The sequence below is a fragment of the Sapajus apella genome, unplaced genomic scaffold (genome assembly GCF_009761245.1).
Source record: "Sapajus apella isolate SASKATOON/1434 unplaced genomic scaffold, GSC_monkey_1.0 scaffold29, whole genome shotgun sequence".
Classification (NCBI taxonomy): Eukaryota; Metazoa; Chordata; class Mammalia; order Primates; family Cebidae; genus Sapajus; species Sapajus apella.
The window spans coordinates 25,211,093-25,236,980 of NW_022436969.1; the positions used below are offsets into that span (position 1 = coordinate 25,211,093).

A 25,888-nucleotide genomic window follows, 5' to 3' on the forward strand; every position below is an offset into this window, starting at 1 on the left:
GATCACATTACTGCACTCCAGCCTGGGTGACAGATGGAGACTCTGTCTCAAAACAAACAAACAAAACCACACAAACACCCTAACTTTACATTTCAAAAAAAAACACAAAAAAACAAACCAAAAAAAAAAACCACTATAATTAGCAGGAGGAAAGAAATTACAAAGATTAGAGCACAAATAAATAAAATAGAGAAAGAAAAACATTTTAATCAGCAGGGAGCAGTTGCTCACACCTGTAGTCCCAGCACTTTGGGAGGCTGAGGCAGGCAGATCTCTTGAGGTCAGGAGTTGGAGACCAGCCTGGCCAACATGGTAAAACCTTGTCTCTACCAAAAATGCAAAAATTAGCCAGTCATGGTGGGGTGCTCCTGTAATCTCAGGTGCTCAGGAGGCCGAGGCAGGAGAATCTCTTGAACCCAGGAGATGGAGGTTACAGTGAGCCGAGATTGTGCCACTGCACTCCAGCCTGGGCAACAGAGTGAGACTCTGTCTCAAAAAATAAATAAATAAATAAATAATCAATGAAGCCAAGCGTTGACTTGGAAAAAAAACAATGAAAATCAAAGCCCTTACCTAGACTAACAACAAAAAAGAGAATATGTTAATAATATAAGAAATGAAAGTGATGACATTACAACTGGTCTTACAGACATAAACAGAATCCTAAGAAGCTATTATGAACAGTTCTACACAAACAAATTTGACAACTTAGAAGAAATGTGGAAATTACTAGAAACATATAACCTACCAAGATTGAATGAAGAATAAATAGAGAGCTTAAAGAGACCAATAACAAATAGAGAAACTAAAGAAGTAATGTTTCAAAACTCCAAAATTTAGCTTAGGACCAGATTACTTCATGAGTAAATTCTGCCAAACTTTCAAAGGCAATTTAATGTAAAATATCCTCAAATTCTTTGAAAAAAAAAAACAGAAAAAAGAGGTAACACCTTCAGAGTCATTTTATGAGTCTAGCATCCCCGATATCAAAGCAAGAAAATATACTTCCAAGAAGAAAATTATAGGCCAATATCCCTGAGGAACGTGGTGTATGAATTAAATCTAAATAAATCTGGTTACAAAGAATTGATTATCAGGAACAGTTTTTCAAAATCAAAAAAATTAAAATGTTGTCACACAGCATTCTGGATAAAAACTCATTTATAGCCTCTGTCAGATATTGTTACTGAAGCTTACATTAATTGAGGAGTTTGCTTGAGCAGTAGTTTCTTCATTTGCTGGGAACTGATATATCTGGATGTCATTGCTAAACAGTTCAGTCATTGCCTTACTCTTAAATGTCTGTAAATCATGTTTAGAAACTGTCTGCTTTGCCAATCAGTGGTATAATGTCCACTCTTATAAAAGAAGACAAACACAATCTTGGCATGAAGGATTCATGCTTTCTCCTGTAGTTTTTATAGTAAAGCCTTCACAGTTTCTGACAACAAATTGTGTAACTAGGTAATCATTGGCTGTAATGCCTTTCTTAAATTATCAATACTTCTGAAGATTCACCTTTTATCCAAATTCCAGTTTAGAATTCTCAATCTCGTTTCTCTTTTAAAACTCCCTTACACTGCTACACATATGGAGGTAGTAAAATGTAAGTAGTAGGACAATGTAGTTATTTAACTTATTTTCAATTTTATTTCTTATTAAGCTGAATAATAAAAGAAAAAATGAAAGAACTTTCACCAAAATTGTGGAAGGAAATTTGTCTTTCTACTTTTTATATCACTTTTTTCATCAATCAATTTTAATGTCCCATTTTCACACACTCTAGCCCCACCTAGATGTGTTTGCAGATAGATTTGCTTTTGTTTTCCAAAGACCACCTAAAGATAATACAGATATTTTTGGTTACCATCTTCTTCTTCTTCTTTTTTTTTTTTTTTTTTTTTTTTTTTGAGACAGAGTCCTGCTCTGTCACCCAGGCTGGAATGCAATGGCACAATCTAGGCTCACTACAACATTTGCCTCCTGGGTTCAAGCAAGTATCCTGACTCAGCCTCCCAAGTGTCTGGGATTACAGCCACCTGCCATCACCCCCGCCTAATTTTTGTGTTTTTAGTGGAGATGGAGTTTTACCATGTTGGCCAGGCTGGTTTCAAACTCGTGGCCTCAGGTGATCAGCCCACCTAGGCCTCCCAAACTGATTGGATTATGGAGGTGAGCCACTGGATCCAGCCTGCTTACTTTATTCTAAAGGCTGTGTATGTGTGTTTGTGTGTGTGTGTGTGTAAGAGCATCTTGCAAACAAATATGTTTCTTTTGTAAAAAGACATTATTTCCACATTGGGAGTTGAGTATTTGCATATTTGAAGTCGAATTTTTATCCACAAACTTTTTTCCTAGTGCTTCAATATGATCACTCCTGTCTTTTGCATTTGCACTTAAATAACTAAACTTTGTAGAAAATAACAATATACAACATTATAAAATGTTTTATTACTGTTAAAATACCTTATTAAATTATAGCTCCATAAATCAGTATCTGTAATACAGTAGAAATACATAAATACAAATTTTAGACAGATTGCTTTTGTTTTAGATTGCTCCAAGCACATCTTTTTAAAAAAATCCATGAACAGGCCTTGAGTAGTGTCTCATGTCTGTAATTCCAGCACTTTGGGAGGCCAAGGTGGGTGGATCACCTGAGGTCAGGAGTTCAGGACCAGCCTGGCCAACATGATGAAACTCCGTATCTACTAATAATACAAAAATTAGTTGGGTGTGGTGGCAGGTGCCTGTAATCTCAGCTACTCAGGAGGCAGAGGCAGGAGAATTGCTTGAACCTGAGAGGCAGAGGCTGCAGTGAGCCAAGATTGCACCACTGCCTTTCAGCCTGGGCAACAACAGCAAAATCTTATCTAAAAGTAAAATCCATGGACAAATCCTGGGCTGTAATATTATAGTATAGATGTTCAAAATTGTGTTAACTTTAATATCTAAAAATAAAAGCTTCTCCAGTAAGGACCAGACAACTGCTAAAGTAGATTCAAGCCTAACGTAAATGTTTGGGGTCATATTATTCAGAAAGCTGGAAAAGACATCCTTCAGTGTGTGGGGACCCTCAGCTCCCCTCTTCTTTCTTGTTCTGACCAAAAATCACGGAATGCCTTGGTGCCTCTGTGACCCAGCCTGCTGCAGACTGTTCGCAGCAGGCTTGAACCAAAACCGGGACCTTGAACATTGCCAGCCACTAATCTGCATATCTAGATTGTTCCCAAAACACTGTAAGAAACTGGTCCCTAGCCCTGAGCCAAATTTCTTAAACCCTCATAAAACACCATAACCTGCACTTTGAAAAGCCGAGGTCAGAGGATTGCTTGAGACTAGGAGTGCAAGACCAGCCTGAGAACATAGAACTTGTCTCTTCAAAAAAATTTTTTAATTAGCCAGGTTTAGGGCCAAGCAGGGTGGCTCACGCCTTTAATCCCAGCACTTTGGGAGGCCTAGGTAGGTGTATTACATGAGGTCAGGAGTTCAAGATCAGCCAGGCCAACATGGTCAAACCCTATCTCCACTAAAAATACAAAGATTAGCTAGGCATGGTGGTGGGTGCCTGTAATATTAGCTACTTGGGAGGCTGAGGCAGGATAATCACTTGCATCCTGGAGTTGGAGGTTGCAGTAAGCCATGATCATGCCATTGCACTCCAGCCTGGGCAAAAAGAGCAAAACTTCATCTGAAAAAAATTAGACAAGTGTGGTTTCAGCACCTGCAGCCCCAGCTACTCAGGTGGCTAAGGTGGGAGGATCACTTGAGCCCAGGGAGTTGAGGCTGCAGTGAGCCATGATCTGATGAAAAACAAAAGCAAACAAAAACCAAAGAATAACAACAAAAAACTGCATAACCTGACCTTTTCACTGCGAATAAAGCTAGATCGGACATCTTTTTTCTCCCACTGTCCATCATGAGGACTGCCACAGCACTTTTAAGCTCCCTTATAAATACTTTGGAATGATCATGCTTGCATTTTAGTACTTCAGCCTGTGGAATTCCAACCAGACTCACCTCAGGACCATTTGGAGCACTACCCTGTGGGAATTCCCTTGCTGCCACTTTTGAGGCAGCTCCAGCCAGCCTTGAAGTTGACATGACATGACATAACATAGTGATGGTAAATCATTAGCATACCAAAATGGAAACTTTTGGCTGGCTTGCCACGGTGCCTCACACCTAGAATCCCAAAACTTTGGGAGGCTGAGGTGGGTGAATCATCTGAGGTCAGGATTCGAGACCAGCCTGGCCAACATGATAAAACCCCATCTCTACTAAAGGTACAAAACTACCTGGGAATGGTGGCTCATGCCTGTGATTCCAGCTACTCAGGAGGCTGAGGCTGGAGAATCACTTGAACCCAGAAGTAAAGGTTGCAGTGAGCCGAGATTTTGCTTGGGCAACATAACTGCACTTCAGCTTGGGGGACAGAGAGAGACTCTGTTTTAAAAAAAGAAAAAAGGAAAAGAAAGAAATGGAAACTTCCTATGTCAATAATTCCTCAGATGTTCAGATTTAAGGGGAAAGGCATTCATAGCAAGAACTGATCAACTTGATAAAGAAGACAGCCAGGCACAGTGGCTCACGCCTGTAATCCCAGCACTTTGGAAGGCCATGGCAGGCAGATCACCTCTGGTCAGGAGATCGAGACCAGCCCGACCAACATGGTGAAAGCCCATGTCTACTAAAAATACAAAATTAGTCAGGTATGTTGGCAGGTGCCTTTAATCCCAGCTACTCAGGAGGCTGCAACAGGAGACTCACTTGAACCCAAAAGGCAGAGGCTGCAGTGAGCCAAGATAACACCATTGCACTCTAGCCTGGGCAACAAGATTGAAACTCCATCTCAAAAAAAATAAAAAAAGAAAAGAAAAAGAAAAAAAGAATACAAGTAGGGCATGGTGCCTCATGCCTGTAATCCCAGCATTTTAAAGGCTAATTCCAGCAGATCGCTTTAGCCCAGGAGTTCCAGACTCACCCTGACAATATGACAAGACCCCCATCTTTACAAAAAGTTAAAAATTAGCCAGGCATGCGGGCACACACCCGTGGTCCCAGCTACTTGAGGCTAAGGTGGGAGGATCCCTTGAGCCAGGATGGTCTAGGCTGCCATGAGCCTTATTCATGCCACTGCACTCCAGCCTGGGCAAAAGGGTGAAACCTTGTCTCAAAAAAAAGAAAAGAGAAAAAGACAGTAGCCACATACTCTTGCCTACATCTTTATATAATGGTCTTTGTGAAAATTAGAGATTTTATATTTTTGGAAAATGGCTCGATAATAATAGGTGACCATAAAATTAAGAGTGTGTATCCCTGACTGTTGAATGTACTACTAAGAACTTGCAGCAACTCTTAATTTTTAACTAGAAATCCAACTTATTTCAACTACTTCATGACATCTGAGATCAAATACAAAGTCTCTTTTCAGTTTGAACAATGCATAGTAACTACTAAGTCGAGACTCCTTGGATAAAGGGAACCCTACTTGGAACACTTTCTCTCTTCAATTAAATAAAGTTGAAGACTAAATGAAGTTGTCTTCAACTATGTAAAGTTGAAGACAGCATGTTTTGTTAGGGTTGAGTGCAGAATAGAATCTGATAATATGACAATTTTCTTTATGTGTATATTGGCCTTCTAGTTTTATAAAGAAGATAATAATTTAAACCTTTTTTTATGGAGACAGGGTCTTGTTCTGTGGCCCTGTCTGCAGTGTGGTGGCATGATCATGGCTCACTGCAGCCTCAACCTCCCTGGCTGAAGCAATCCTCCCACGTCAGCCTCCTCAGTAACTGGGAATACAGGCACATGCTGCCATGCCTGACCATTTATTTTTTACGTTTTGTAGAGACAGGGCCTCACTATGTTGTTCAAGCTGGTCTCCAACTTCCAGTCTCAGGCAATCATTCCTCCTCAACTTCCCGAAATGCTGGGATTACAGGTGTGAGCCACTATGTCTGACCTTTCTAAATTTTTTATAAAAAATAATTTTAGAAGGGCCAGGCGCAGTGGCTCACGGCTGTAATCCCAGCACTTTGGGAGGCCGAGGCGGGTGGATCACAAGGTCAAGAGATCGAGACCATCCTGCTCAACATGGTGAAACCCCGTCTCTACTAAAAATACAAAAAATTAGCTGGGCATGGTGGCGCGTGCCTGTAATCCCAGCTATTCAGGAGGCTGAGGCAGGAGAATTGCCTGAACCCAGGAGGCGGAGGCTGTGGTGAGCCGAGATCGCGCCATGGCACTCCAGCCTGGGTAACGAGAGCAAAACTCCGTCTCAAAAAAAAAACAATAATAATAATAATAATTTTAGACTTATGGGAAACTTGCATGAAGATTACAGAGAAAAAAATTGAGGCATCATAATTTTCCCAAGGCTGCACAGCTAGCAAGAAATAGGGTCAGGTTTGTGAAACCAGGCAGCTTGAACCCACTGCTCATTTTTTTTTTGAGACGAAGTTTTGCTTTTGTTGCCCAGGCTTGAGTGTAACGGCATATTGGCTCACTGGAACCTCTGACTCCTGGGTTCAAGCAATTCACCTGCCTCAGCCTCCAGAGTAGTTGGGATTACAGGCATCTGCCATCACACCTGGCTAATTTTGTATTTTTCTAGTAGAGTTGGAATTTTACCATGTTGGTCAGGCTGTTCTCAAACTCTTGACCTCAGTTGATCCACCCACCGCAGCCTCCCAAATTGCTGGGATTACAGGCATGAGCCACTGTGCCCGGCCCTGCCCATACTTTTAATCACAGAAAGTTCTAGACCTTTATCCCAAGGTTACAGACACCTAGCAAGTGACAAAGCAAACATTCAAAAGCCACTTCCACGGACAAGTCCTGTGACCTTTATATATACAAAAATTAAAATTCTTTCTGTACAGATAAAACTACAACGTTGCATGTTCTGCATTTCATAGACATTTGATATATTCTGTACAATAAAACTGAACTACAAAAAACTGCTGAATAATTAGAAAAATTAATCAAATGAAGTGAGTCTCATATCAGTTTTGAGATTTTGCTGAAACCATGGGGCTTAAGCAGCCTATTGAAAGGAAGTCCTCATGTGTCCCAAGTTTATGCTTTTCTTAGCTATTTCTATATAACAAACAGTAACTGACTGCAGGCTCTTGAATTCTGAATCCTCTCTGATAGGATCTGTAGCCAGGTTCACAAACGCCATCTGTTTCACACCATCCGTGGTACTAGTCAAACATCAGTGGGATTATTTCATAGTATCATATAGTAAATTTTATTTTAAAAATACTGTCATCTCCCATTATCTAGTTTCCCTTTCTTTCTTCTTTTCCTTTCCTTCTTCTTTATTCCTGCATTCTTTCCCTCTCTCCCTTACTCCCTCCCCTCCTCCCCTCCCCCTTCCTTCCCTTCCTTTTTTTCCCTTTCTTCCCTTCCCTTTCCTTCCTTTCCTCCCTTCCTTCTTATTTCCTTCCTTCCTCCCTCCCTCTGTCCCTCCCTCCCTCCCTCCCTCCCTCCCTTCCTTCCTTCCTTGCTTCCTTCCTTCCTTCCTTCCTTCCTCCCTCCCTCCCTCTCTTCCTTTCCTTCCTTTCTTCCTCCTTTCCCTTCCCTCCTTCCTCCCTTCCCTTCCCTCCCTCCCTTCCTTCTTTCCACCACCCCCCTCTTTTTCTTTTGGCAGGGACTTGCTTTATTGCTCATGCTGACATGATTTTGACTCACGGCAGCCTCGAACTCCTGGGCTGAAGTGATCCTCCCACTTCAGCCTCCCCAGTAGCTGGGACTCCAGGTATACACCACCATGCTTGCCTAATTTTTGTAATTTTTTTTTTAGAGATGGGGTCTCACTACATTTCCCAGGCTGAACTCCTGAGCTCAAGCAATCCTCCTGCTGAGATTATACGCATGAGTCACAGAGCCCAGCCCAGTTTTACTTTCCACAATTTTCCATAATCAAGAGCAGTTCAAAAATATTAAATAAAAAATTCTAGAAATACACAATGTACAAGTTTTAATTTGCATGCCATTCTAAGTACAGTAATGTCATGTCATGTTAACCCACCCCATCGCAACCTGGATATGAATTGTCACACTATTCACCTCATTTTATCTCATAGGCATTGTGTTATCTCACATAATCATAAGAAGAGTGAGCACTGTACAATAAGATATTTTGAGGCCAGGCATGGCAGCTCAAGCCTATAATGCCAGCACTTTCTAAAGCTGAGGCAGATGGAACACCTGAGGTTAGGAGTTCAAGATCAGCCTGGCCAACATGGTGAAAGTCTGTCTCTAGTAAAAATACAAAAAATTAGCCTGGCATGGTAGAGAGCACCTGTTATCCCAACTACTTGGGAGGCTGAGGCAGGAGAATCGCTTGAACCTGGGAAGCAGAGGTTGCAGTGAGCTGAGATCACACCACTGCAGTCTAGTCTGGGCAACTAGAGCAAAATTCTGTCTTAAAAAAAAGATATTTTGAGAGACATTGACAACATTTATATAACTTTTAGTATAGTGTATTGTTATTTTATTATTAGTTACTATAGTTAGCTTCAGTCTGCAACTAAGAAGCTAACAATAGTAACTTATAATAAAAGAGAACTGCATCTCATTTATTAATAAAACTTTATGATAGGTAAGTATGCATAGAAAAAGCATTGTACATACCAGGCTCTGCATCATGCATGGTTTCAGGTATCCACTGGGGGTCTTGGAACTTATCCCAAGAGAACTACTACTATAGGCAAATGGCCATAATCTGGAAGGTAAGTCAAGGCTGAAATCTATCAAATGTGAATTTCCTCCTCCCACAACCAAAAAATTTATGTTGAAGTCCTAACCCCCAGTACCTCAGAATGTGACTTTAACTGAGATGGAGCCTTCAAAGGGGTGATTAAAATGTGAGACTGGGTCAGATGTGGTGGCTCACACTTGTAATCTCAGCATTTTGGGAGGCCGAGTTGGGCGGATCACTTGAGGTCAGAAGTTCAAGACTAACCTGGCCCAAATGGTGAATCCTTGTCTCTACTAAAAATACAAAAATTAGCTGGGTGTGGTGGTGCATGCCTGTAATCCCGGCTACTCAGGAGGCTGAGACAGGAGAATCACTTGAACCTGGGAGGCAGAGGTTGCAGTGAGCCAAGATCATGCCATGGCACTACAGCCTGGGCATAAAAAAAAAAAAAAGGAAAGAAAAGAAAAGAAAAGAAAAGAAAAAAAGAAAAGAAAAGAAAAGAAAAGAAAAGAAAAGAAAAGAAAAGAAAAGAAAAGTGAGACTGTTACAGTGCAGCTCAATCCAAATTCACTGGCACCCTTATAAGAAGATAAAATGTGGACACACAGGAGACACCAGGAGAAATACCATGTGAGAACGCAGACATAAGGAAGTCACCTGCCAGACAAGAAAAGAGATTTCAGAAGAAACCACATCTTCTGACACTTTGATTTTCGACTTCTAGCTTCCGAGAGTCTGAGAAAATAAATTTCCATTGTTTAAACCATCCAGTCTATGGTATTTTGCTATGACAGCCATAACACACTAATGCAAACATCTTAAATATTAACAGAAAGAATAATTAGAATATTTACATGTATTACAAAATGACAGGTATAGTCACGCACCACATAGTGGCATTTCAGTAAATCATGGGCCACATATATGATAGTGGTGCCATAATATTATAACACTGTACCTTTGCTTTTGTTGTTGTTGTTATTTATTTATTTATACATGTATTTATTTATTTTGAGACTGAGTCTTGGTCTGTCACCAGACTGGAGTGCAGTGGCACAATCTCAGCTCACTGCAACCTCCACCACCCGAGTTCAAGTGATTTTCCTGTCACAGTCGCCTGAGTAACTGAGATTACACTCACCTGCTACTACACTTGGCCAATTTTTTTTTTTTTTTGTATTTTTAGTAGATTCGGGGATTTATCATGTTGGCCAGTCTAGTCTCAAACTCCTGACCTCATGTGGTCCACCCACCTCAGCCTCCCAAAGTGTTGGAATTACAGGTGTAAGCCTCCCCACTCAGTTATTTATACATTTATGTATTAAATTTCTGGATTCAGGGTATATGTTACTTAGATATATTGCATATTTGTGAGGTTTTGGCTTCTAGTGTGCTCACCAACCAAATAGTGAACATTGTTCCCAATAGATAATTTTTCAAATCTCAACCTCCTCCCAGCCCTCCCCTTAATAAGGGGCACAGTGTCTATTATATTTGTCTAATACGTCACTTTTGTTATGTTTAGATACACAGATACAGCCGGGCACGGCGGTTCACACCTGTAATTCTAGTGCTTTGGGAGGCTGAGGTGAGCAGACCATTTGAGGTCAAGAGTTCAAGACCAGCCTGGCCAACATGGCAAAATCCTGTCTCTATTAAAAACACAAAAGCTATCTGGGCGTGGTGACGCAGGCCTGTATTCTCAGCTACTCAGGAGGTTGAGGCAGGAGAATCACTTGAATCTGGGAGGCAGAGAATCACTTGAATCTGCAGTGAGCTGAGATCACACTACTGCACTCCAGCCTGGGAGACAGTAAGACTCTGTCTCAAAAATAAATAAGTAAAATAAAATAGTTACACAGATACTCACCATTGTGTTAGAATTCTACAGTATTCCATACAGTACCATGCTGCCCAGGTTTGTAGCCTAGGAGCAATAGGCCATATCATAGAAGACTATAGCCTAGGTGTGTAGTAGGCTATATCATCTAGGTCTGTGTAGGTACACTCCATGAGGTTTTCATAATAGTGAAATCACCTAAAGATACATAACTGCACTTGCGTGCAAGTGCCTTCAAATTGTGTTATTATCTCAAAATTAATATTACATCACGAAAGGTTGGGACCAGGTACATTGGCTCAAGTATGTAATTCAACACTCTGGGAAGTCGAGGTGGGTGGATCTCTTGAGCCGATAAGTAGGAGTTCAGCCTGGGCAACATAGTGAAACCTCATCTATACAAAAAATACAAAAATTAGTGGAGCTTGATAGCACACTTCTGTATCCCAGTTACTTGAATGGTAGAGATGGGAAGATTGCTAGAGCCCAGGAGGTTGAGGCTGCACTGAACTATGATTGCATCCCTGTACTCCAGTCTGGGTGACAGAGCAAGACCTTGTCTCAAATACAAAAAAAAAAAAAAAAAAAGGAAAAAGAAAAGAAAGCTTGGTGGATTTGCCAAACGTACCTTACTGTCAAGATTCTTCATTGTTAATAGATCAAGAGACTTCAGGGAATGTCCTATAAGTAAAAAATGAGACATACATGGACATGAGAATCACCATGCTCAAACAAGGAGCATCTAAACTTTAGTTCTTTTTGAAGACAGGCCTCAAATTGAGCATCTATATAGTCAATTATTGGTTGGAAGCTAAAAACAATTTATACATTTAGCATAACAGATTAATAAAATCTAAAGCCTACTTTTTGACCACTTAATAAACAGTTAACATGTATGCTAAGCAGTTTGCTATAGTGATAAAGAAAATATTCATATGTTCATAGAAAGATATCAATTCCAAACCAATAATAAGGCTCATGGCTTACTCTATGGTTATGTAAAATGCAAGTATAGAAGAAAGCTGGGTGCATCTGACAGGGAAATAGTATCCAGAAGATACAAAGAACACAAGTAACTAAACAACAACAAGAACAAACAATCTCATCAAAAAGTGGGCAAAAGACATGAATAGACATTTTTCCAAATACCAAAATAAAAAGTTAAACTACAATGAGATATCATCTCACTCCAGGCAGAATGGTTATTATTAAAAAGATTTTTTTAAAAAGGCCAGGTACAGTGGCTCATGCCTGTAATCCCAGCGCTTTGGAAGGCCAAGATGGGAGGATCACTTGAGGCCAGGAGATTGACACCAGCTGGACAACATAGCAAGATCCCGTCTATACAAACAATTTTGAAAAATAGCCAGCTATGATGGCATGCGCCTGTAATCCCAGTTACTCAAGAGGCTAAGGTGGGAGGATCACTTGAGACTGGGAGGCTGAAGTTGCAGTGATCTGAATTGCGTCACTGCACCCAGCCTGGATGACAAAGTGAAACACTGTCTCAAAACATCATAATAAAAGTAAATAAATAACAAAATTTGACAAGGATACAGAGAAATGGGGACCCTTAGACAGTGTTGATGAGAATGTAAATTAGTACAACATCTATGGAAAATTTGTACAAATAAAATTAAAGAAAGAAATAAGAAAATAAGCTAAAACTAATAGGAGCTAATTTAAATTTTTTTGCTATAACTGGTTAAATAAAATATCTTGTAAGAAACTCAACTATATACAAAAGTATTAATCTTATAAGAAATGACCACTACTTAGGAAAATATTAAACTCTGGAAGAAAAGGTATTACTTATAAAAATTAGTTTATGGCAAAGGAAGGCAAATTCCCTGAATTAAGAAAATCTTTTTGATGTAAATAGAAAACACTAACCTGGCTTCTTTGTTTATTTTGTTGCCATACTCCACTGTTTCCACAACAGTCAATTTCAACTGAACATTGCTTTCCTGAAGTTCATATGTCTGAATTTGAAGTCCAACATTTGAGTAAACATGTGAGGATTTGTTATCTTTCAAGTTAGTATTAAACAATGTGTCAATCAGTGTTGATTTTCCAATTCCAGTTTCCCTGTAATAGACAGAGATTCATTGCCATAGGGGCATAAAGGGACTAAGAAGAAGCAATGCTTTGAATTCCTACAGTGGTTTTTAAAATCTTAGAAAGTTGAACTCATAGAAGTAGAGAGTAGAATACTGGCTACCAGAGGCTGGAGGAGCAGTGAGAAAGGAAAGGTGGAGCTGTTGGTCAAGGGGTACAAAGTTTCCTTCTTTTTTATTTTTGGTTTCATTTTATTTCATGAGGTTTTGTTGTACTGATTATTTCATCACCCAGATGCTAAACACAGTACCCAATAGTTATTTTGTTTGATCCTCTCCCTCCTCCAAACCTGCACCCTCAACTAGACACCAGTGTCTACTATTCCACTTTTTGGGTCCATATGTTCTCATAACTTAGCTCTCACTTATAAGTGAGAATGTGGCACATGTTCTCAGCCATAAAAAAGAAAGAGATCATGTCCTTTGTAGGAACATGGATGGAGCTGGAGGCCATCATCCTTAGCAAACTAACAGAAGTCATTGCAGCACTATTCACAATGGCAAAAACATGGAATCAACCTAAATGCTCATCAGTAGTAGACTGGATAAAGAACATGTGGCATATATACATCATGGAATACTACATAGCCATGAAAAAGAACGAGACCATGTCCTTTGCAGGTACATGGATTGAGGTAGAGGCCATCATCCTTAGAAAACTAACAGTTTCAAACAGAGAGGAGAAATAAGTTTTGAGATCTATTGCACAGCAGAGTGACTATAGTCAATGTATTGCATATTTCAAAATAATATAGAGAATAAATTTCAAACATCTCATTACAAAAAAGATAGATAAGCCAGGTAATAGAGATGTTAAATTGCTTAATTGAATCATTCCGCATTGTAAACATACATCAAAACCTCACATTTTACCCTTACATGTATATAATTATGGTTTTTCAATTAATATTATTAATTTTAAAAATATATAAAGGATCCCAAATACTTCAAAGATGTGAATAGCCTTGAAACTATACATGCTAGCCCTGATTCTCTCAGTCACTAACATAATGGAGAAAGAAAGTATACACTAAGCAGCCAGGTGGGGTGGCTCATGCCTGTATTCCCAGCACTTTGGGAGGCTGAGGCAGGTAGATCATGAGGTCAAGAGATTGACCATCCTGGCCAACATGGTGAAACTCTGTCTCTACTAAAAATACAAACATTAGCCAGGCATGGTGGCACATGCCTGTCATCGAGCTACTCAAGAGGGTGAGGCATGAGAATTGCTTAAACCTGGGAGGCAGATGTTGCAGTGAGCTGAGATTGTACCACTACATTCCAGCCTGGTGACAAAGGGAGACTCAGTGTCAAAAAAAAAAAAAAAAAAAAAAGGGAAAGAGAAAAAAAAAAGAAAGTAGTATAAACTAAGCTACATCAGACTAAAGAGCACAGAAATGTTTCAATTTTAAAAAGTCATTGCAGGTCCAGTGTGGTGGCTCATGCCTGTATTCTCTGCACTTTGGGAAGCTGAGGCAGGTGGACTGCTTGAGCCCAGGAGGTTGACGCTATAGTGAGCCATGATCACACCATTGAACTCTAGCCTGGGCAACAGAGTGAGACCCTGTCTCAAAAAAAAAAAAAAAAAAAAAAAAAAAAAAGAAAGAAAGAAAGAAAAAGAAAAGATTACATAACATGGGGAAGATGAAAATCATTGTAAACATGAAGATATATTTGAATTAATAGCATCAGTATTACACTGCTTAACATAAGTTGGGCATTGGGAAAAATGAAAGAATAGTTCAAATGAGGTGTTTGACACTTACCCACACAGAGAATATTAAAAGTGAATCCTTGTGGGATAGATCTGTTCACCAACTGATTGGGCAAACATTCAAAACCAAAATGTCTAATCATAGTTAAACAATGAATATTATTATTATTATTTTTAAACTTTAAAAAATACACTATTTGTCTTCCTTTTATTTCTGGAGGATTACATGAAGCCTGAACTTTACAGGAAAGTATACCAGCCAGGTCCTGGGGTTGGGGCTGGCTGGCCCCTCCCTGCCCACAGCTGGGGCTCCCTCCAAGTCCTCTCCGGCCATCTGCATCCAGGTGGCGGCTACTTGGAGGCAGTCATAATGCTGTTCTTGATGCAGGGCACAATGTAGGCATGGTGGCTGCTTGCGGCATTCCGCCCCAGGAGCCTTCCCCCCAGCAGCGAGGAGGCCTGGCCTGTGGGCGAAAGGGCCACAGTCTACCACGTTTCGCAGTAGCTCTGGGTCAGCCTGCGCCTGATGGAGTCTGAGCCCTGCCACACAATCTTCCGGGGCCAGGTGGGGTGCCTCAGGACGTCCTTGCAGTCAAGGAGAAGATGCGTGCCCAGGGCTTCAGCGGGCCCTCAGAGCCGGAGAAAAGCGCCTCCTAGCTGAGAAACAGCAGCTCCTCCTTGGGGTTGACCACTGGCAGGGCTGCGCATTTGGCGTCGGCTGTGCACAACACTGTACAGGCCCTGCAGCCATGAGGACATGAAGGCGCGGAAGGGGCCCGCCAGCCCTGCGGCCCGTGACTGCTGACAGTACTGGAAATCGCCCTGCTGATGCCCCCGCATGCTGCCAGGCAGCTGGCTGCTGAGCGTGATCAGGTGGAGCACGGGTTGGAAGTCACGGTTGGTGTGGGAAGGCAGGTTTGTGGCGTGCGCCGGCCACAGGTGCATGTAGGAGCTGTGGTGAGGGGCTTCAGGATAGGGCTGGGGCTGGGGCAGGCAGGGCATCTGGCCAGGACGTTTTCCCCCTTCAGGGCTGCGCAGTGGTCCGGGGGTGCTCCCACCGAGGTAGGTGTTGCTCCCACTGAGGTAGGGGTTGCTGTAATGCAGTTACACCATAGGGGGTTGCAAGGCGGCCACTTCATTGTTTCTTCCTTGCACAAGTGGCATCAGGGCCTCCAGCTGGACTTTCCAGAACCTTTTCCACACACAGGCGTAGAGCTCCTCCCGCTCAGCCACGAAGATAAGCCAACCCTGGAGCACCTAGTGCACCTGGCCCAGCATGGCCTGGAATGTGGACCAGAGCCTCACCTGCCCTGAAGGGGCACTCATGGTTCCAGGGGGCCCAGGGGGGCCCAGAGGGCCAGGAACGCTGATAGTCTGCCTGTGAGTGTCGGGAAATGAAGGGGGCTCTGGAAGCCTGCGGGACCAGGAGGTTTTGACTACCCTCAGAGCCAATGCTGGGGGTCCCTGAGGTCCAGGTGGGCCAGGCTGGCCCGGGATGCTCTCTCCCTTGAGACCTGGAATCTCAGGGTAGCCAGGTGAGACTGGGGGTCCTGGGGAGCAGGGGTGGCCAGCAGTCTGGAACCGAAGGAGCCAAAGAAGCCACCACCTCCAGCTTACCTGTTTTGCCTTTCTTTGCTCACCTCGATCTCTCTTATCTCCTTTTATTTCAGCCTCTAACTGAAGAAAGTCAAACGGAAACCACCCTGGTGATGTGTGTGTGTGTGTGTGGGGGGGGCGTTGTTCCACTTCTCCTTTGGAGCCCTTGGGTCCTGGAGCGCCCTGATTCCCTGGCAATCCCAGAGGCCACAGGCGGCTGGATTCAACAAACGCATTGCTGAAGAAAAATATAGAGATTTTTGTTAGAAAAGAAAATGAAGTTATTTAAAAGGAAAATAATTATAGTACATCAATGAATATAGAATTAATTATCATTTGATGATCGTACCTCAGACAAGATGCAAATATATTAAGTAAATTTGTGAAAATAAAAGCCTGTATTCAAACACATAGATTTGCTTGTTACTTTTACAAATAAAGTGAATCTGTCTCAGCACACTTAAAGAGGCTCTGTTTCTAAGTTTTAAAAGAAATAGGGGCCAGACACGGTGGTTTATGCCTGTAATCCCAGCACTTTGGGAGGCCAAGGTGGGTGGATCGCTTGGGGACAGGAGTTCCTGAACAGCCTGGCCAACATAGTGAAACCCCGTCCCTGCTAAAAATATAAAATTTAGCTGAGCATGGTGGTCCGCCCCTATAGTCCCAGCTACTCAGGAGGCTGAGGCATGAAAATCGCTTGAACCTGAGAGGCAGAGGTTGCAGTGAGTGGAGACTGCACCACTGCACTCCAGTGTGGGTGACAAAGTGAAACTCCATCCCAAATAAATAAAATAAAATAAATAGGGAATTAAGGAAATAATACAAGAAACTCTAATGTGTTACTATAACATAATACATTATTTCTTCCATAAGAAAAAATATACCATGTCATCCTTTCATTGTGCTCCAGCATGTTAATATATTGAGAAAATATCACACATGTTAATCCAGATGCTTCTCAACTTATGATGAGGCTATGTCCCAGGAAACCCACCATAAGTTGGACATACTGTAAGTCAAAAATGAATTTAATACACCTAATATAACTGAACATTATAGCTCAGACTTGCCTGCCTTAAACATGCTCACAACACATTAGTTTACAGTTAGGCAAAATTAAGACAAAGCTTATGTTATAATAAAGTATTGAATATCTCATGTAATTTATCAAATAAACTGAAAAGCAGCACAATCACAGAGTCAAAACTGTAAGTTGAATGATTGTAAGCTGAATATCCTCTACATACATATAAGGAAATCAAAATCAATTTGAAATTTTTAAAAAATCAAATGACTGGCTTCAAATTTGTTATATACCCTCTGAGGACTTGTGTGGTATCAAAAAAAGCTACTATGATAACACCATTCTAGAAAATTAGAAATCCATCAATATTATACATAAAGTTACCAACTAATCATTTTCAAAAGTTAAAATAATTCGTTTATTTATTTGTAAGCACTTTTATTTTATAATCTGGAATTATACAGCCCCTCCACACCTATAAGCACTTTAAATACCACTTTGCCATGACAGTTCAGCATACCTCACAGTTCTTAACACTATTCTATGAGGAATACAAAATGCCTTTTTATCCAAATTAACACACTTCAAACATAGTTTAGCATGTGTGAGAATAAAGGAGTTATGAATCAGTAGGACAGTTGTTAAGGTAGAAGTAGCAACAATCAGCTAAGTAGATGTTGTCCACATTTATTTTGTACCATTATAAAACAAGGGCATGCTAACCGGTCAGGCACAGTGGTTCACACCTGTAATCCCAGCTCTTTGGATGACCAAGACAAAAGGATCACTTGAGGTCAGGAGTTCAAGACCAGCCTAGTCAACTTGGTGAAGCCCCATCTCTACTAAAAATACAAAAACTAGCCAGGCATGGTGTCAGGTGCCTGTAATTCCAGCTACTCAGCAGGCTGAGGCAGGAGAATCACTTGAACCTAGGAGGCAGAGATCTCCGCTCACTGCAACCTCCATCACTCAGGCTCAAACAGTTGTCCAGCCTCAGACTCCTGAGTAGGTAGGACTATAGGCATGCACCACCATGCCAGGCTAAATTTTGTATTTTTTGTAGATAAGGGCTTTCACCATGTTGGTTGGGCTGGTCTTGGACTCCTGAGCTCAAACAATTCACCTGCCTTAGCCTCCAAAAGGCTGAGAGATCACTGGTGTGAGCCACTGAGCCCAATCTACTAACAGATTTTAAAACAGCTATCATAAATGTGTAGAGGCATAAAGGAAAATATGCATATACAATGAATAAAAAAGACAAAAATCTCAGGAGACAAACAAAAATTATAAAATGAAGATAGAAGCAGAAAGCATGGCCAGGCATGCTGGCTCATGTCTGTAATCCCAGCACTTTGGGAGACCAAGGCAGGTGAATCACCTGAGATCAGGAGTTCAATACCAGCCTGGCCAACATAGTGAAACCCTGTCTCTATTAAATATACACAAATTAGTTGGGCATGGTGGTGGGAGCCTGTAATCAGAGCTACTTGGGAGGTTGAGGCAGGAGAATTCATTGAGCCAGGGAGACAGAGTTTGAAGTGAGCTGAAATCATGCCACTGCCCTCCAACTTGAGTGACAGAGGGAGGATCCAACTCAAAAACAAAAGCAGAAACCCCAGGTCTTAGAGAAAATTAAATAAGCTAAAATTTGCTGCTTTGCAAAGATTGATTAAAACCTAGCTAAACTAATAAAAACACCAAAAACACAAATTGCTTCTAGCAGAAATGAAAGAATATGACTGCAGACAACACAGATATCAAAATTCTAATACACACATTTTGCCAATGAATTTGAAATAACTTTTTTGCCAACAAACTTGAAAATAAATAAATTTTGTTGTAAAAAAACAAATTATAAAAATGACACAATGAGAAATAGGCAATCTAAATCGTTGTGTATCTGTTGAAGAAATTGTTTCAGAAACCTTTCCAGGAAGAACTCTTCAGGCCCTGCTGATTTCACTATTAAATTCTATCAACAAGCAGATAAAGAAAAATGTACACAAACTCTAGAAGAGGGGGGAATTTTTTCCAATGTATTTTATGAAGTCAGATATAATGTCAATATAAACACCTGACAGGCTGGGCATGGTGACTCAGGCCTGTAATCCCAGCTTTGTGAGGTCCAGGCAGGTGGATCGCCGGAGGTCACAAGTTTGAGAAAAGCCTGACCAACATGGCAAAACCCTGTCTCTACTAAATACAAAAAATTAGCTGGGCATGGTGGCATGGGCCTGTAATCTCAGCTACTTGGGAGGCTGAAACAAGAGAATCCCTTGAACCCAGGAGGCAGAGGTTGCAGTGAGCCATGATTGCACCATGCACTCCAGCCTGGTGACGGAGTGAGATGATCTCAAAACAAACAAACAAACAAACAAAAACCCCAACAACAACAAGAAAAACCTGGCAAAGACAACACAAAAAGAGGAAATTATACATTAGTTTATATCACGTGCATAGCTGCAAAAATTATTTTGTACTGCCATAATTAAATTTAATTTTAATTGTACAACTAGTGAGTGTGCAAATAAACTTTTCTTAACAACTGAACTATTGAAATAAAAGATAGTATTCCATTTGACTCTTACCCACTTCCCATCCCCTTTCTTGTTTTTTCCTATTTTTATTATTCCAAACATTAAAAAAATACTTTTATATATACAAATGTAGAGGTATTAAATTTAAAAACACATATAGGGCTGGGTGTGGTGGCTTATACCTGTAATCCCAGCACTTTGGGAGGCTGAGGCTGGTAGGTCACCTGAGGTCAGAAATTCTAGACCAGCATGGCCAACATGATGAAACCCTGTCTGTACTGAAAATACAAAGGAAATAACTGGGCATGGTGGCAGGTGCCTGTAACCCCAGCCACTCGAGAGGCTGAAGCAGGAGAATCACTTGAACCTGGGAGGCAGAGGTTGCAGTGAGCCACGATTGTGCCATTGCACTCCAGTCTGGGTGACAAGAGTGAATCTTGATCTCAAAAAGAAGCAAATGAACAACAACAACAACAAAATACATTCTCAAGTTGCTTTTTTCTACGAAAAATCTATATATGCTAATTGGCTAGCTTTATTGAGGAATAATTTACATGTAATAAAATCCGACAACTTTATGTGAACAATTTGATGAACCTTAACAAATGTGCATAGTAATGTAGTCACCATCATGATCACCACAGAGAACATTTCTGACATTCCTAAAGCTTTCCCTCTAAACGCTATTCAGTTCATTCATAACCCTCGCCCCTCAGCCCTGGCAACCTCTTATCTGTTTTCAGTTGCTATAGTTTTACATTTTCTAGGATTTCATTTAGAAGAGATCATAGTGCATAAAGTTTTTGTTTTAATCTTAACAAAACATTACCAAATACAGTTCATTTGTATATAAAAAGCTAATAGATTAAAATAATTGGCATTTATTCTAGAAATCCAAGGTTAGTTTAGCACTAAAACCCAATAAATGATAAACTACAAAATATTGATGCAAGAAATTGAAGAGGACAGCAAAAAATGATTCCATGTTCATGAATTGAAAGAATCAATATCATTAAAGTGTTCATACCACCAAAAGCAATCTACATATTCAACTCAATCTCTATCAAAATACCAATGACATTCTCCACAGAAACAGAAACAATATCCTAAGATTTACATGCACCCAGAAGAGACCCAGAATATTCTAAGAAATGCTGAGTATTCTGGATACTCTGAAGAAGTCACATTACTTGACTTCAAATTATAGTACAGAGCTACAAGAACCAAAACCTCATGGTACTGGCATGAAAACAGACACATAGACCAATGGAACAGACTACAAAACCCAGAAATAAAGTCAGAGATGTACAGTGAACTCATTTTTGACAAAGGTGCCAAGAGCATACAGTGTGGGAAAGAAGAGTCTCTTTGAAAAATGGTACCAGGAAAACTGGGTATCCATCTGTAAAAGAATGAAAACAGACTCCTATCTCTCACCATAAATAAAAATCAAATAAAATGGATTAAAAACAAATCTAAGTCATGAAACTATAAACTTACTAAAAGGAAACATTAGGAAAACTCTCCAGGACACTGACCTGGGAAAATATCTCTTGGATATTGTCCCACAAGCACAGGAATCCAAAGCAAAAATGGACAAATAGGATCATATCAAATTTTAAAACTTCTGCACAGTAAAAGCAATCAACAAAGTGAGGAGAAACCCACTAAATGGGAGAAAATATTTACAAACTATCCACCTGATAGGGATTAATAACCGGTATATGTAAGAAGCTCAAATAGCTCAATAGGAAAAAATCTAATTATCCAATTTAAAAATTGACACCTGATCGGAATAGACATTTTCCAAAAGAAGACATACAAATGTAAAGCAGGTATATAAAAAGGTGTTCAATGGTCAATCCATTGACCATTAAAGAAATTCCAATCAAACCTACAATGATATATTATCTCATTCGAGTTAAAGTGATTTTTACCCAAAAGACAGGCAATAACAAATGCTGGCGAGAATGTAGAAAAAAAAAAAGAATCCTCTTACACTGTTGATGGGAATGTGAATTAGTATGGATAACAATATGGATGTACCTCAAAAAACTAAATAGAACTACCATATAATCCAGCAATCCCACTGCTAGGCATATACCCAAAAGAAATAAATTAGTACATAGAAGAGTTACCTACACTCCCATGCTTATTGCATCACTATTCGCAATAGCCAAGATTTGGAAGCAACCTAAGTGTCCATCAATAGACGAATGGACAAAGAAAATGTGGTAGTTATACACAATGGAGTACTATTCAACTATCAAAAAAATGAGATCCTGTCATTTACAACAACATGGATGAAATCGAACACCATGTTAAGTGAAATAAGCAAGGCACAGAAAGACAAACTTCATGTGTCCTCACTTACTTCTGGGAGCTAAAAACTAAAACAATTGAACTCACAGAGACAGCGAATGAAAGGATGGTTACCAGAGGATAAGAAGGGTAGCAGGGGTGGTAAGTAGTTGGTTAATGGGTACAAGGATATATTTAGATAGAATGACTAAGGCCCAGTATTTGATAGCACAACAGGGTGACTATAGTCAACAATAAATTGTACATTTTAGAAAAATGAAGAGAACAATTGAAATGTTTCTGGCAAAAAGAAATGAAAAATACTTAAGGTAGTGGATACCCAGTTTATTCTGATATGATTAGTACACACTGTATGCCTATAACAAAATATTTCATGTGCCCCCAAAATATATAGACCTACTATGTACAAATAAAAATTAAAAATTAAAAGCTGAGCATGGTGGCTCATGCCTGTTAATTCCAGAATTTTGTGAGCCTGAGGCTGGAAGATCGCTTGTGCTCAGGAGTTTGAGACAAGTCTAGGCAACAGAGTGAAATCATGTCTCTACTGAAAATAAAAATTTAAAAAATAGCTGGATGTGGTGGTACATGCTGGTAGTCCCAGATATTCTGGAGGCTTAGGTGTGGGAGGATCACTTATTCCCAGGCATTAGAGTTTGCAGTGAGATATAATTGTGTCACAGCACTGCAGCCTGGGTAACAGAGTAAAAGCCTGTCTCAAAACAAACTAAAAATTAAAAATTTAATAAACATATTTCACCATATTAACAGTATAAATAAAAATCACCATAATTTGTGATTTTTAAAATCTAATAGTAAAATAAGAATTAAAGAGAACTTCCTCAATCTGATAAAAACTATATTACAAAAAATTTAAATGTAACATTATACTTACTAGTAAACATCTGAGTGCTTTCCTCACAAGATTGAAAATAAAGCAGAGAGGTCAGCTCTTGCCATTTTTATACATTGTAGTGGAGGTTCCTTCTTTTTATTTTTTGAGAAGGAGTTTCACTTTTGTTTCCCATGCTGGAGTGCAATGATGTGATCCAGGCTCACCAAAACCTCTGCCTTCTAGGTTCAAGTGATACTTCTGCCTCAGTATCCCAAGTAGATGGAATGATGGGTGCCCATCACCATGTGCAGCTAATTTTGTGATCTTCTTATTATTTGAACCTATATGAGTATCTACTGTGTCTTACTAATTTTCTTTTAAATACGCCATTGATTGAGGCCTTTTTGCCATAGAATGAAAGCTATAGGTTTTTACCAGGACTAATATTAACACGAGATTGATTGAGGTATTTTTGCTGCAGGACCTACAGGTTTTCTCAGCAGTGAACCTGTTGGTTGCCAAGGAATGCACGGAGCTAAGGAGACTGGGCGGTGGCTGGGTGCAGGCCACGTGTCTGGTAGTGATCACAGGGTGGGGGTTGGGGTGGTTTGCACTTGGCTACACCCTCCTGGCTTCTCTGGCGGTAATTCCTGAAGGATGCTTGAACTCCAGCACAGGCCCTCCTGGGGTCGCAGGTGCGATCTGCTTGTGCTTGGCTTTCTTGGGGGTTCTCAGCTGCATGCCTGGACATCCAGCTCAGGCTTGGATTGGCGCCAGAGAATTTCTGAGAACTTCTGAGACACCCTGTGCATATGATCTGCCCCCACAGGAGGCCAGTTCCAAGTGTCGCCACCTCAGCTGCACACTGGGCTCGCATCTCTGTGGTTGTTCCCTACATGTCCAGACAGCAGTGCTGAGAAGCAGTAGTCCCTGAGCTTGGATACCAAGGCAGAGCCCCTTGGTGTGAGGCCCAGATCAAAAGGCGGCAGTCAGCTCATCGAGCCAGAGGATGTTCTGCTGACATCCTCCCCGTGGGTCTCAGGGGTGTTTCTGTGGTCCAGTGACCCCCGCCACACCTCACCAAACTGAATCTCCAGCCGCATGGGGCCCAATCCCTGCCCACGATATCCGATCCGGAATCCAATGGGAAGAGCAGTCTGGAGTGCCCACCTCACGGTCTGAAGGGCGCTCCTCCTCTACCAGACCTGAAGAGGAAAGCCAGCTCAAGGAGGTACTGAGGTCAGGACTATCCGGGTTCAGCGCTGCTTGTGGCATGCAGCCCCCTTCCTAGAGCCGCCCCTGGCACCACCTCCCCTGTGCACCTGTGCGGCAGCAGCTGGACAGCGCCAACGTCGTGGCTCCCCAGCTGGGCAGGCGAATGCGCATGCGCAAGAGGCCTGTCCCAGGCTCCAGCGCTGAGCCGGGGCTCCTGTCACAGTGATTGCCACCGTTATCTGGGGAACGGTTTCAGTGGCTTAGCAAAGCAGGGGCCCTCTGTGGCAATGCCTAGGCGCTGGGCAACGGCTCTCCCTCTCCGCGGGATCATGCCATGGTCCCGAGATTTTAGGAATCTGGCAGGCCGAACCAGGATGAGAAAAGTTCGCAAGGGGCTTCAAGGATGTCCAGGGCGATCCCCAAGGATCCCCACGATGCTTCAGGCCTGCCCAGACAGTGTGAAGGTGCCCCTCATTGAAAGCCCTCCCGGCTGGCATTTCCAGGTATGGCCTGCCTGCCTGCCTGAAGCGGGGCTGCACTCTCCCAGAGGTGCTTCCTGGCAGAGCAGAACCCCGCAGCCTCAGGAGCTGCCTGGCAGTGTGTGTTTCCATGCGAGTGCTGGACGTCTCCGTGAGTCTTTGTGTGTGTATGTGTGAGTGCATGTATGCATGTGTCTTTCTGAATGTGTTGATGAGCGTGTGTGTGTGTGTGTGTGTGTGTGTGTGTGTATCATGCTGACACGAGTGTGGCCAGTGCACTCCAGCACGGTTTCTCCATAATCTGCCTACCTTCTGGTGCAGTTTGCCTTTGGCTCAGCTTGGGGGTTGTGGGGCCATTCTTTGTTTTGCTGGTGGTTTCTAAAGCCTCAGTGTAGTGGGTTCTGGCTGCCACCTGCGGTGTTCTAATCTCCTGTGCATCCCAAGGCTGATCACTCCTCAAGAAAGAAGACAGGGACAACACACCTAAAATCAAACTCCTCCAAGGGCCCTTGGTCCTGCGGCACATCTAGGGCTGGAAGGACCCTAGCCATTCTGTCCTCAGGAGCCCTTGAGTGGCTTGTCCTCCTTTGAGGACACCGGTGTCCTAAAACTTATGTGTATTTCATCTATTTAGGATTCTTGTTAAAACACAGGTTGCAATTCCTGTGTCAGAGGGAGCCTGAGGTTCTTTATTTATTGGAGGCACTCAGGGGATACCAGTGATTTGGGGTCATGATTGACATTGCGAAGAGCAGGTCTCAGTACTGTTCTTTTGGAGTAAGAGGTGTCGAAGTAGGGTCTGCATTTAAAGGCCTTTTCTGGATATAGTCTTGATTTTTCTTCCTAAATACTTTCACAATATCACTAAAACACACTGATTAGCAATATAAACTGAAACAGAGAGTTCACCAATTTACTCCTTTGGAATGGCTAATTTAGTTGAATCTTGGAATAATCTATGGAAAGAGTATATGGTATGAGTTAGCCGCGGTATGAAATAACAGCGGGCTTGGTATCATGAAGAATTGAAATATCAGGAATGCAAGAAAACATTAACCTGTTTATACAATTTGGTATCTACCCTAGCTTGGGAATGTTCCTTGATCTCAGCTGTCCCAGTAATTTTTGAGAGCAGTGCCTGCTTTCTCTTCCAGCCTCTAAGGAACAGCGGTCTGCATATGGTAATTACAAAATATACACAGAGACTGTGCTCTGATTGGTGGAGGTTTCTAACAGATTGCCTGCAAATGCTCATGTACTTAGAGCTCTTTTCAGCATTTGAATGCGGTCAACATTTTAAGTGGTTTTACATTAACTAGGAATTGGGATATGTGAGACCTTTTCCTACTCTTTTTGCTTGCCTAAAAATTATTTCTCAACATAAACATGAAAGAACATGCATAAATGTGGGCAAACGATGTGTGTAGTGTAATCTCACATTCAGCATTTTAGCTATAGAAGTCATGGTTGATAATTTCTGAAAACTTAAATGCTCT

The 25,888-nt window shown here is 41.3% G+C and overlaps 1 pseudogene; it reads right to left on the reverse strand.

Annotated features, from left to right (window-relative positions):
* Positions 1–1,173: 1,173 nt before the first annotated feature.
* Positions 1,174–14,527, reverse strand: LOC116561327 (annotated as a pseudogene).
* Positions 14,528–25,888: the final 11,361 nt, after the last annotated feature.